The sequence below is a fragment of the Loxodonta africana genome, chromosome 8 (assembly GCF_030014295.1).
Source record: "Loxodonta africana isolate mLoxAfr1 chromosome 8, mLoxAfr1.hap2, whole genome shotgun sequence".
Classification (NCBI taxonomy): Eukaryota; Metazoa; Chordata; class Mammalia; order Proboscidea; family Elephantidae; genus Loxodonta; species Loxodonta africana.
Window position 1 is genome coordinate 18,450,109 of NC_087349.1, and position 13,591 is coordinate 18,463,699.

At 41.3% G+C, this 13,591-nt stretch overlaps 1 long non-coding RNA gene across 1 annotated transcript; it reads left to right on the top strand.

Annotated features, from left to right (window-relative positions):
• The first annotated feature begins 333 nt into the window (after positions 1 to 333).
• Positions 334 to 5,714, top strand: LOC135232221 (uncharacterized). Its single transcript, XR_010322603.1, has 2 exons — positions 334 to 463; positions 676 to 5,714. It is a non-coding gene; the product is annotated as an uncharacterized LOC135232221 (long non-coding RNA).
• Positions 5,715 to 13,591: the final 7,877 nt, after the last annotated feature.

Here is a 13,591-nt window from a genome sequence, read left to right on the forward strand (position 1 = left end):
TATATACAAGGCAGCCTCCCACTCCCTTCCAAGCCCACTCCCCCCCAAACCCACTCCCCTCCAAGCCCACTCCCCTCCAAGCCCACTCCCCTCCAAGCCCACTCCCCTCCAAGCCCACTCCCCTCCAAGCCCACTCCCCTCCAAGTCATCTTGCCCTCCTTATCTCCACAGCCATAGTGTTACCATGTTCATAAATTATTGTGAAAGGAGGAAATTACCAAAAGAAAAAAAATAGTCTTATAAACCTGCATAGTTTAGAACTAAAGAATATGTTAAAATTTTCCATCGTGGAAATTTCCCAGCTACTGGGCTCTTTAGTTTTTTTTTTTTTTTTTTTTCAGAGCTGCAAGCAAAGAATGGAAATTTCCAATTGCAGCATCAAGAGCTGCTGTTCTGCTGACTGTCTTGCTCAGCCAGGGTCATCTGCTTCTCTAAGACAAGAAAGACATCAAGGAACGCCAAGGTAAGTCTGAGAGAACACACACTTCCCTCACGGAGGAAGGAACCTTCTTGCGTTGCCTTCAAGCTGTGATGAGGGGAGGGGCTGAGAGGTGACTGCCCCCTCCACCCACCAAAATGTGAATTTTGTTGATTATCACCACCTCTCAGCAGCTGATCCTACTTGACATCTTTCCAATGGCAGCTAACTGGCAGCTTTTTTTTTTTTTTTTAAAGAAATCCCCACAGTGAGTGAAGATGCAGAGAAGGGGAACCAACATTTGTTAAGTAGATATGTTACATCATTCAACCTTTGCGTGACCTGCCCGGTATTAACTCGTGATTTCCTGCACCGAAATTTTGGAAGTTTCACCTGTTCTTACTGAGACAGTCCTGCCTCCCCTCCCTCAAACTCATCATCTGCAAGCATCCTGAAGAGTAGTCTCCACCTCTTCAATCATGTCAACAGCTCAGCTCCTTCTCACTGTATCTAAGTTGAAAGATATTACCATTCACAGCTGGTCCTGATGTCTGAGTCAACAGGCGTCTAAGAGTTCCCTGAATTCTGCCGTGTTTCTCCCCACCCACTACTGCTGCTACTACACAGATCTGGCGGTGGCAGCTCCACGGAAGGCACGGTGTATAGGTGTCATGGCAAACAAAGTCAAAGAACCCATCTGGCTATAGGCCAGAGAGAATGTTCTCAAACCCAGGTTCTGTGGTTTTGTTCATGGGTGGTTCGTTTCTTAGTTGGTTTTTAGAAAATTTGGGTGGGGGGGCAGGATTTAGAATTACTCTAGGAAGCAAATAAATATAGCTACCTATATTTGTTGTTGTTAGGTACCGTCGAGTCAGTTCTAACATATTTACTCCCTTCTTACTGACAGCCCATGGGACCAGGAAAAGAGCAAGTTAAGAAGGGTTTATGACATCACTGTTACTATTTATACTTAACATTATTTATTGAGGCAAGTTTGGTAATAATGAAGTTATTTCAGCAGTACATTAGAAAAAGAATCACAAGGCTAGTGGGTTTTAAATGGAATATTTACCCTGTACGTCTTTTTTTTTTTTTATTACATCCGTAACTGTGGATAGCAATGTCATCTTTGAATATAGTAACCAATTTTAATGCCCGTTAATAATGGAAGGGAGTCCCTGGGTGGTGCAAATGGTTAATGAGCTAGGCTGCTAACTAAAAGTTAGGAGGTTCAAGTCTACCCAGAGACACCTCATAAGAAAGGCCTGGAGATCTACTTTGGAAAAATCAGCTGTTGAAAACTCTATGGAGCGCAGTTCTACTCTGACACACATGGGCTCTCCATGAGTCAGAACTGACTTGATGGCAACTGTTTTTTTTTTTTTTGAAAAATGGAAGTGGAAGGGAGGAGAAATGGCCAGCAAGGATACTGTAGATCTGTTTACATTTCAGTCTCGAAAGCTAATGTTTAGTTGAGGGATTGTTTACCCGGAATGTTTTCCTTAGCCCCTTAAACTATTGAGGAGTCCTTATGGCCCAGTGGTTAAAATGCTCGGCTGCTAACTGAAAGGTCGATGGTTCGAATCCACCAGTTGCTGTGCAGGAGAAACATGTGACAGTCTGCTCCTGTAAAGATTACAGCCTTGGAAACCCTATGGGGCAGTTGTATTCTGCCCTATAGGGTTGGTATAAGTCAGGATCAACTTGATGGCAGTGGGTTGGGTTTTTTTCTTAACCTATTAACACTGAGTCTGAGTCCCTGGTGAAATTTGTCCAGGTGGTACTTTGATATGGGTCTGGGTCTCCACGATATGGAGCACATTTCTGACAGGCTTCTTTCTATCCTCCTCTATAGCTGTCATTAGCTAGAGAATACTGGCCTCTTAGCTGAGGACTCTGATGATTCATATCTGTGGGTGGGGCTGAATAGACTGATGTAGGATGAATATTTCTTTCCACTTTAGACCACAGAGAAGACTTTTTTTTTTTTTAATTTGTGGTTGGAATACATGCTGTTTTAGATGACGGTTAACTATTTCAAACATGGCCCCAATTCTTTCCCTCCTATATCCCTAGCCCCTTGCAATGTGATTTTGCAGCTCCTCCCAACAAGAGGTGGAATCTATTTCCCCACCCCTTGAATCTGGGCTGGCCTTTTGACTTAAGTCAGCCACTAGAATGCAACAGAAGTAACAGGTGTGCCAGTCCCAAACCTAAGCCTCAAGAGGCCCACGTGTTTCTGTTCTCCTTCTTGGAACCCTGCCACTGCTAAGTGAACAAGCCCAAGCTAACCTGCTGGAGGATGAGAGACCAGAAGGAGCAGAGATGAGCTGTCCCTGCTGCGGCTATCCTAGACCAGCCAGCCCCAAGAGAATGCCCTAGCTGACCACAAATTCATGAGGAAGCCTGGGCAAGATCAGCTGGGCCCTGCTCAATCAATAGAAACCACTTAGTCAACTCACAGATTCATGAGAAATAGTAAATGGTAGCTATTCTAAGCCATTATGTTTTGGGGTAGCTTGGTATGAAGCAATAGGTAACGAATACAAGTGTCCAATTTTCTTCCCTGCCCACTCCCCCACCCCTCAACCTGGCTGCTGGGAAGCTCAGAGTCAAATTTGAAGGTCAATCACAAAATCTCTATTCATTCATTTATTCATGATGATTACACATATTTGCGATCTTCTCTCTCTTTGGTAGTGAATTTTTTAAAAAATGAATAACCTATTTGTGGCACAATGGGTAAGCACTTGGTTGCCAACCAAAAGGTTGGCAGTTTGAACCCACCCAGCGGCTCCATGAGAGAAAGATCTGGTGATCTGCTCCATAAAGACTGTTGTTGTTGTTAGCTGCTGTCAAGTCATTTCCAACTCATAGTGACCTTATGTATATCAGAACGAAACACTGCCTGTTCCTGAACCATCCTCACAGTCGTCGTTATGTCTGAGCCCATTGTTGCAGCCATATGTCAGTCCATCTCGTTGAGGGTCTTCCTCTTTTTCGATGACCCTCTACTTTACCAAGCATGATGTCCTTCTCCAGAGACTGGTCCCTCCTGATAACATGTCCAAAGTATGTGAGACTTAGTCTCACCGTCCTTGCTTCTAAGGAGCATTCTGGCTGTACTTCTTCCAAGACAGATTTGTTTATTCTTCTGGCAGTCCGTGGGATATTCAATATTCTTTGCCAACACCATAATTCAATGGCATCAATTCTTCTTCAGTCTTATTCATTGTCCAGCTTTCACATGCACACGAGGCAACTGAAAACACTAAGGCTTGGGTCCGGTGCACCTTAGTCCTTAACGTAACATCTTTGCTTTGTAACACTGTAAGGGTTACAGCCTAGGAAATCCTATGGGGTGGCTCTACTCTGTCACATGGGGGTCGCTTTGAGTCGGAATCGACTCAATGGCACCTAACAACAACATTGTTTGCCAAGTTGGTTGTAAGTCAATTCAATTCTTTGTTTTAAATATTTAGGTGGTTTTTATTTATTCAGGTTAGGAGAAATGAATCTAGAACAGGGGCTGGCAAACTTTTTCTCTGAAGGGCCAGCTAGTAAATATTTTAAGCTTCAAGAGCCATACAGTCTCTGTCACAACGGCTCAACACTGCTAGTATAGCACTAAAGCTGCCATAGACAACATGTAAATAAATGAGCATGGCTGCATTCCAATAAAACTTAATTGCAAAAACAGGCGGTGGGCAGGATTTGGCCCTCAGGCCAGTTTGCTGACCCCTGATCTAGAGCAATATACGTTACTATGCAAAAACATCTTCACCTACACAATGATCCCGTCAACTTTATTGTAATTCATCTCAATTACTTTGGGGGAAAAAAAAAAAAAACAGACACATTTAGTAACTTTCCTCCCTCTGTCAGAAGTCAAGAAAGGTCTGACTGTAGAGCAACCCCTTATAGAGATGATAGTGTGTTTGCACTGCGGCCAGTACTACACGGAACAGCTTAAAATTCCCTGGTACCTCTTAGTCCCTGCCTGGTTCTTTAGTTAATACTGAAGGCCAAGTGCCACATGCAATGTCTCATTTATTTTGTTTCATTTCACAGCCTCCAATCTCAAACACCTTCTACCGGATCAGTGAAAAAGAGGGTTGGTAGAGGGTCAGTGAAAAAGAGGCAGACCACCGATGAGATGGATTGATACAGTGGCTGCAACGATGGGCTCAAACACAACAATTGTGAGGATGGTGCAGGACCGGGCATGTTTTGTTCTGCTGTACACAAGGTTGCTGAGTCAGAACTGACTCAACGGCACCTAACAACAACAACAATCTCAAACAATCTGAACCGCATGCTGCACGTCACGGTGAAGATGGAGCTCCAGTCGTACTTGGCTGCTTGGAGTTCCCTGAACGTATTGTGCTATTTCACGCCTCTGTGATTCTGTACACAGTGTTCCTTCTGCCTGGGACACACTTAGCCTTCTTCTCTCACTGGCTAACGCCTACTCACTGATCAAGACGAAGCTCAACGGTACTGCCTCTGGAAGACTTTCCTGAGTGCACTTCCATCTCCTCACTCTAAACTTCCAGTCTGCACACTCAATGCCAGCATTTATTCTATTAAGTTAATAGCTAAACTAGCTAATGCGTGTGCAATCCCTGGATGGTACAAATGGTTAAGTGCTCGACTACTAGTCAAAAGTTGGCAGTTTGAGCCCACCCAGAGGTGCCTCAGAAGACAGTCTGAGAATCAGCTTCTGAAAAGTCACAGCCATTGAAAACCCCGCAGTTCTACTCTGGGCACATGGGGTTGCCATGATCGAAACTGACTTGACAGCAACTAACAACAACAATGATGTGGTAGGCACTGTTACATATAGTCATTTAATTGAAATTATTGATGTACTTGTCTGTTTCCCCAATTCAATCATTCATGAAAACATCTCCGTACTTCCCAACTTTAAGGCAAAAAAAGAGAACTAAAAGACAAACCTATATCATGAACTGTAGGCCACCGAGGGCATATATTATGTCTTATTTGTCTTTAGTTCACATACCTACCAGTGTCTGGAACAGAGATTTTAAATTAATATCATACGAATGAATGGAAATAGCTAACACTTACTTAGTACATATGTGCTAGGCAGTGTTCTAAGTTCTTTACATGTCTAAACTCATTTAATTCTTGTAACAACCTTATGGGGTAACTGGTATAATGACCTGTCTTCCACCCATGGGACATCTAAGGCACAGAGAATTTTTAAGGAACTTGCCCAAGGTCACACAGCTAGTATGTGACAGAGCTGGGGTTTGAACTCAGGCAGTCAGTCTGGTTCCAGAGCCCCTATCCTTAACCACTACAAGAAATGAAAGTTTGAATGACTCAGCATAAATCCATTGCCACCCCTGGAAAAGTAATTCAGAAGATGTGTCTTTGAGGACAGGTGTAGTACAGTCTTAGTAGTTACGTGCTTGGTTTTAGCAGCCAGATAGAATTATATTCAGATTTCCAGTCAGGTATTCAGTGTAAGTAAGCCATGTTGTTGTTGGAAATGGCTCCAAAGTACATCCCCATATTTACTCAGACATTACTATTGCATTCTGAATACCAATCTTACTTCCCCTCCACCTTCCTCCTTCTGAGTGATAAGCATTGATACTTGAGTGACCCCACAAGTTTCTTCCAGCGTGTATCCGCTGTTGTGACTCTTCCCTGGTGGCAAGCAGGATTCTGCAGTAGGTACATCCCTGCTGGGCTACTCCAATTGTCAAGTTAGCAAATTAGCATTCTAAAGAAGACTGCACAGGAATGTCCATACTGCTGGTGAACTTGGCCGGGAACATGTTTTTTTTTTTTTCTAAAGAAAAAGCATTGCTGCCAGCCTCACTGAAGGCCTTGGAAGTCCCCATGGGGCCTTCTAGGCAATACGTCACTCAGTGGGGAAGACAGAGACAGGGACAGGCCGTGACAGGCCGGCAGCTGCCTCTGAGGACAGGCTGGCTTGTTCTGCTGAAAGAAGGAAGAACAGATAGAATTTCCAATAGAATTTGCTTCTGAAATAAATGTGGGTTTGGAGAGGTTTGAGCATCAGGACATTAGAAAATAAAGTGACCACAGAGTCACTTCAGACCCTTGGAGGCCACAGTCCCTCCAAAGATAGAACAAATGGGCCCATTCTCCTGCCTTCAGGCGGGATTCCTTCAAAAGCTCGGCGTCTTCCCCTTTACTCCCTTTTCAGAATAGGTAAATTGGAGGAAGCTAAGAGGCAATTTCTTTGGTGGCCTCCAGTGATCGCTTAGAGGACCCAACAAAGAAGAAGGGCCACGGCCAGAACTAGTTCCCGCAATCTTCTGGTTCTCAGCCTAAGACCTTAATGCCAGCACAGGCCAATGAGAATCCAAGGATTCAAGAAGTGGCTCTTACAAGCATCCATTTGTCACTGCAGAGCTCTGCAAGACTGCCCTTGTAGGCTGTCCTCCTGGTCCAGAATTAATCATGGGAACTTCTCAGAAAATCATTGATTGCCTGGCTGGAAAACTTCAGAAACATCCAGTTGACTAGTATGCTCTGGCCTCTGCAAACGCATTTTTCAGGGCATTGGGCAGAATTTAGGGCGCCTTACTTTCCAAGGGAGTCCCTAGGTGATGCAGATGGTTGAGCACTCGACTACTAACTGAAAGTCTGGCGGTTCAGGTCTACCCAGAGTTGCTTCGGAACAAAGTCCTGGTGATCTATTTCCAAAAGATGACAGCTGTTGAAAACTCTGCGGAGCACAGTTCTCCTCTGACGCTCACGGGATCACCCTGGGGCAGAACTGACCTAATAGCAACTGGTTTGGTTTTTTTGTTTGTTTTGTTTTCCAATTAAAATAGCCCAATTGTTATTGCATTTAGAGCTGGTTTCATATGGTTTGACACTTGACAGTTCTCAAATGGTTTCATTATGCAACACTTTCATTTTCCCATCTAGATCGTAAACTCCCTAAGGACAGGGATCGTGGCTTTATTTCTTTTGACTCCTTCACAGGACTAAACACAGACCAGAGGAGCCCAATAGTAGGTGTTCTAGGAGGAATGGCTACAGGACAAAGTGTCTGCAGAGCTGGGTCGTTTCAGTGCCCCCTGCCCCACCAGCAGGGTATAAAGCCTTCAGTAAGCACTTAGGTCTTTGAGATACAATTTCCTCATCTTTAGACTGTGCGGTGTACCTCACCGGTTTGTTGCAAGAATCAAATACAATAATGTATGTGAAAGTGTTTTGTAAACCAAGATGTGCTGGCTATTAAAATGCAAGAAATCATCAGAAGAGGCACTTAGTAAATATCTGGTTGATTTTTAATAATAAGGTCTCATCTTCTCCGTTCCTCTATGCATCCAGGTCCTTGGGTGGGGGGAGGGGGAGGGGGCTCACTTTACAAGATGTAATTTTCTTTGGGTATAAAGCCACTCCACATCCTCCTGATACTCTGGGAAATGTCCCCTAGTCCAACATAGTGACAAAATGTTTCAAACCTGGATACAAGTCCTGCAGTTGACAATCTATGGTTGAACTTGGGAAAAAAAAAAATAGAGTCTCATAGCTTTCATGAATAGCATTTGAAAATAGATTTTCAGTAAGAGAAGACAGTACTTACCAGAACCCAGTCATCAGCTCTCTAGTTATTTTTACTTTCATATTATTTGGAGCTAGAGTACTACATGGAGAATTAGAGTGTTATATAAGTGAATCCCTAGAGCATACAATGTATTTTATCTCTTAGTGTCTTCTTTTTTTTTTTTTTCTCCAATTAATCAAGAAAATCCCTGATATTAAACTATATCATCAAGAAACATTTTCTGGAATAATCATATTTGAAAGGAAGATTTTTGCCATTGTATCATACAGAATTCTGTTACATCAGAGATCGTCTTCTTTGCTAAGAGTAGCTAGAGAATAAAAGCTACCAATAAAGGAAGAATTGTTCTAAAAGTCTGTTTTCTAGTGTCACCTCTTTGTCAGATTTCCCACACAAGCTGCCGCATCTACTTTGATTCTCTGCTCAGCTGGCCTGGGTTGGTAGGATGATCTACCGCCTCGTGTAACAACAATGTGCTAGAACACAGAAATATGCACGATCCTTGCCTAGGGCACAGTTTGAGTGGGCGGATGGACTATGAAAAGGCTCAGTAACTCTAGTGGGGTCCAAATGTGTCAATCCCGAGTCCTGGGTGATAGATGTGGTTGCGACATGCTCTGTGACTGTTTTGGTTGGTTTTGAGCGCCATCGATGAAGATACTTACAATACTCTTTTTGTGGGGGATGTACAACATCCTACCAGAATCTCTTTTTTGGAATTAACCAATCCAGTACAATTTTCTGAAATCTCATTTAGTTTCTTTTTAAAACCCTTCGTTCTGGAAAATCTCAAACATACACAAAGGTAGAAGGAAGAGTAAAACAAACCCAACTTCCTCTCTCACATACCCTGATTTTTAAGAAACATTAGTGGCCAGTAAAACTAAACGTACCCTATCTATAAAAAAAAAAAAAAAAAATTTTTTTTTTTTATAGACCAATACATTTTAATGGTCAAAGCTGATAATAAAATGCTTCATATGTATTTTTCTATGATTATTTTCTTTTCATCAGACATTTTTTTCTCACTCTCAAATCTTTCTCACTGATGTGAGGTCATTCTCTTTCAGAGTCAATACTAAAGAAAAAATATCCGAGAAGAAAGTGGTAGATTCCTTGACACCCATGGAAGCAGCAGTCAAGAAATCAAATGACATTTGTATTGGGCAAATCTGCTGCAAAAGACCTCTTTAAAGTGTTGAAAAGCAAAGTTGTAACTTTGAGGACTAAGGTGCACCTGACACAAGCCATGGTATTTTCAATCACCTCATATGCATGGGAAAGCTAGACAATGAATAAGGAAAACTGAAAAAGAATTGATCCCTTTGAATTATGGTTTTGGCAAAGAATATTGAATATACCTTGGACTGCCAGAAGAATGAACAAATCTGTCTTGGAAGAAGCAGAGAGAATGCTCCTTAGAAGCAGGATGGTGAGGGTTTGTCTCAAGTACTTTGGGTATGTTATCAGGAGAGACCAGTCCCTGGAGAGGGACATCATACTTGGTGAAATAGAGGGCAGCAAAAAAGAGGAAGTCCCTCAACGAGATAGACTGACACAGTGGCTGCAACAAAGGGCTCAAACATAGGAACAAATGTGAGGATGGTGCAGGACCGAGTAACATTTCGTTCTGTTGTACACAGGGTCACTATGAGTCGGAACCGACTCGACGGCACCTAACAACAACAACCACATGATACTATGACCTGCCCCCTTTGCCTGAAAAGTTGCAGAATAATGGTGATGGGAACAGAGCCACTTCCACCAGTAGAACTGACCGTTGTCCCTTTGCCCCAACAATATATAGCAGACAGCAGGTACTATGAGGGGGTCACTCTGCTCTTGATACTAATGAGAGAGACAGAGCACCAGGGACAGATATTACAACCCAAATGTTTCAAGATGGAGAGCTTCTTATATATAAATGCTTACTTACTTATCTAATTTATTTGTATATATTAAAATAAATTTGTGCAGAGTACTAATAGTTTGCTCCATAGAATTATTATTCTTTCTAAGTTTACTAAAACGTGTATGAGTTTGTAGCCAAATTCTACCAGTAAAATCCCATTGCCATTGAGTCATTTCCAACTCATAGAGACCTTGCAGGGCAGAGTAGAACTGCCCCATATGGTTTCCAAGGAGCGCCTGGTGGATTTGAACTGCTGTTCTTTTGGTTAGCAGCCATAACTATTAACCTCTACACCACTAGGGCTTCCAAATCCTACCAATAAGGGACCTAAAACAATAATTATTACGTAAAAAGAGAGAGAGGTAAATTAGAATAATGAGCTTGGTGTGGAAATTATACAGCTTTAGCAAAACTTTGGTTTCTTCTTTTACATTGTTTCCCACAGTAAAAATAGCAAAATTTGCACATGGATGGTAACACTTGTACCCTTTGCTTAATTTTAGGATCTTTGATTGCTCTTGGGAACAAGAGTATGGCTGTGGCACGAAGTGGAAGGTAAAATTCATAGCCCGACATGAGGGGAAAAAAGCTCTTTTTCAGAAGTGATATAGTCACGTAAAGGCAAAAATATATAAAAAAAAGGATAATAATAATTTCATCAAGTAATCTAAAGCTAAATTGCATTTGCAAGGTCCCCACGGAACCATACCAAACTTTGCAGAACTCAAGTCTTCCATGGGAAAAGGTTTTAAAGCAAATGCAATGGGAATAGCAAGTGACGAAACGTCATTGCAGTGTTACTCATGTTATTGTTATTAGCCTGATCACTCATGATAAGTTGTTTTGCATTCAGTAAAAAGACTTGGAGAAGAGTAAGGATGAATACTTATCATAATTCACACCCGTGGGGACTTTGACTATTCTAGGGTAACAGCTTTCCTTCAGCAGAAAGACCCTGAAAGGAAAGTGCCACGCAGGAGCAGAGCTCAGAAAAAACAGGGCTCATTCCCAGCTCCATTCAAACAGTTGCCAGACAGTCATTGCAGTTTACAGGTAATGTTGAAGGAAATGAGGAAAATGAGCTACCTTAATTATTACGTCATTACATGCCGATGACCTTATTTATCTTTTCAGTATTGAAGAAATAAATGGCTTTTCTTTCTCAGTATATCCACAACGAATCTCTGGGATACAGATACAGACATATAATATCACTTATATTGAGTAACAATATGCCTAGGAAAAGAAAAGACATTCATTCATTCATCTGAGCAGTATATGCTTCATAAGAAACTTTTCAATTTAACTTAAAAAATTTGATCAAGCCAGTAAATCTAAGGGAAGGGGAAAAGGGGAAACAATGATAAAGTATAATAAGAGTAAAAAATAAAAATAAAATGGAGAGAAGAAAAATAAATATATCAGGTATCACTATAAATTTGATTGTGATGAATTTCCCTTTCAAAAGATAGAAAGACTTACAGATTGGGCTAAAACAGAAACTGAAACCATGTATAAGATCAAAAAAACCCAAACCATTGCCATCAAGTCAGTTTCAACTCATGACAACTGCAGGTGTTACAGAGTAGAACTGTTTCATAGGGTTCTCTTAGCTGAAATTTTTATGGAAGGAGATCACCAGGTCTTTCTTCTGCAGCACAGCAGAGTGGGTAAAAGACACTCACTTCAAACAAAGTGACAAAGAAAGTTTGAAAATAAATGTTTGGGCAGATATACGCCAACAAATCCAAAAGCAAGGGTGGCAATATTAATATCAATTTCAAGGCCAAAATCATTACATAGGACCAAGAGACACTGTGGCACAGATTGCTAGATGTCTATACAGTGTCCATTCCCCTTCAACCTTACTGACAAAGCCTCAGTTTAATTTGGGGCAGCAATATGTCCAAATCTTTTTAAAAATGCTTTTCCTATCTTCTTTAACAATTAGGAGTGAACAATAAGTTATAAGCATAGGTTAGTGAGCAGGGCCTGCTGAAGAAGCAATTCTTTTTTGCTTTCCTCTTTTTCTTCCTTCCTGCCTGGAATATGGATGTGATGGCTGGAACTGCAGGAGCCATCTTGTGATCATGAGTTGGAGAAAAGATGCACACACTACAGGTGGCAGAAGAGAAAGATAGAAGGAGCTTGCATTTCAAAAGACCATAGAGCCACCATACTGTCTCTGGTCTTCTTTCCTTCAAACATCTTTTATGTTTGAGAAAAATGCATTTCTACTTACTTAAGCCACTCTAATTTGGTTATCATTTTTATGCAGCCAGTCTAATCTCTTATGGTATAGATATAAACATGAAGAAAATGTAAGTCATCCGATATTATGCACTAAAAAAACACAGAAACAAAATAAAAAAATCAAAACCACTAGAACAACAAAGAGAATGTGATGAAGTAACGACCATAGTGGTAGATTTTAATATACCCCTTTGAGAATTTGAAAGACTACCAAGAAGTCAGCAGTTCGAATCCGCCAGGTGCTCCTTGGAAACTCTATGGGGCAGTTTTTTTTTTTTTTCTCTTAATGAAGCCAAAAAAAAAAAAAAAAAAAGGGCAAGAATATAAAAGTCTATAGCAATATAATCAAAAGCTTATCATACAGGCACTGTATTAAAAAGCACAGCATTGTACCTTCCAAAAAGAGAACATGCCATCTTTTCATATGTGTGTGGAATGTTTACAAAATCAATCATCTGCTTGGCCATAAAAGATGAAAGAGTGCTGTGGTGTAGGGTGATGAGGAAAGGTGCTGGAACTACACAGACTGCTCTCCAGCTTGCTGGCAAAGTGACCTTGGGCAAGTTGCTTAACCTTTTGGCACCTTTGGTTATCTACAGAGTGGGGATCGTAATAGCTAGAGAGTTTATCTTTTTAAATTATGATTATCCCCCATAAACTAGCCTTCTCCTGTGTCAGGGTGTCAGGCCATCAGTCCCAATGTGGAGGGTCAGCAGCAGGATGGAAGGTTAGCATTTGTCAGATGGGCCAAAGCCGAACAGTCAACCCAAGGCTGTCTAGCAGAGAATTCAAGAGCACGGAAGGGGTGTTAAATGAATGAATTGTCACTTGCAGGAAAAGAAACAGCCACCATGTTTCCAATTATTCTTCATTTGGGACAACTACGAGCTGTTTCCGCTGGCTGACACAGCCACTAAATGGGGAGCACTATGGAGTATCAACTGTGCTGAAGAACGATGAATGTGGCCAGTGGAGTTTTTGACACAGTCCCAGCTTTATTTTTGCTTATTGCTGGCAAGCTCATACAAGGGACTGTAGAAAACAATTGACAAAAACTTCGTAAATAAGGCTTAAGGGACAAGAAGTCTCTATAGCCCCCTAATACAAACTTTTTGTACCAGACAGAATCATTTGTGACATACGGTAGCACTCTAAATTTAGCTGCTGGTTAGAAAACAGAAGAAACACTTACATAACTTCAAACAGACAAAAGAAAACGTTCTTCAGGGATCACAAAAGCAAACGGCTGAAGTTTATGAAATACCTTAAAATAGCTACATAAAAGATAATATTTTCTTAAGCACACACTCATATAAAAATATGTGGCTATCCTAAAAATACTGTTAATTGTATATTATAATCAGTTATGGTTTAATGTGAGTTAGAAATATATAGGATATGTTATAAATTGTAAGCATTCAGTATG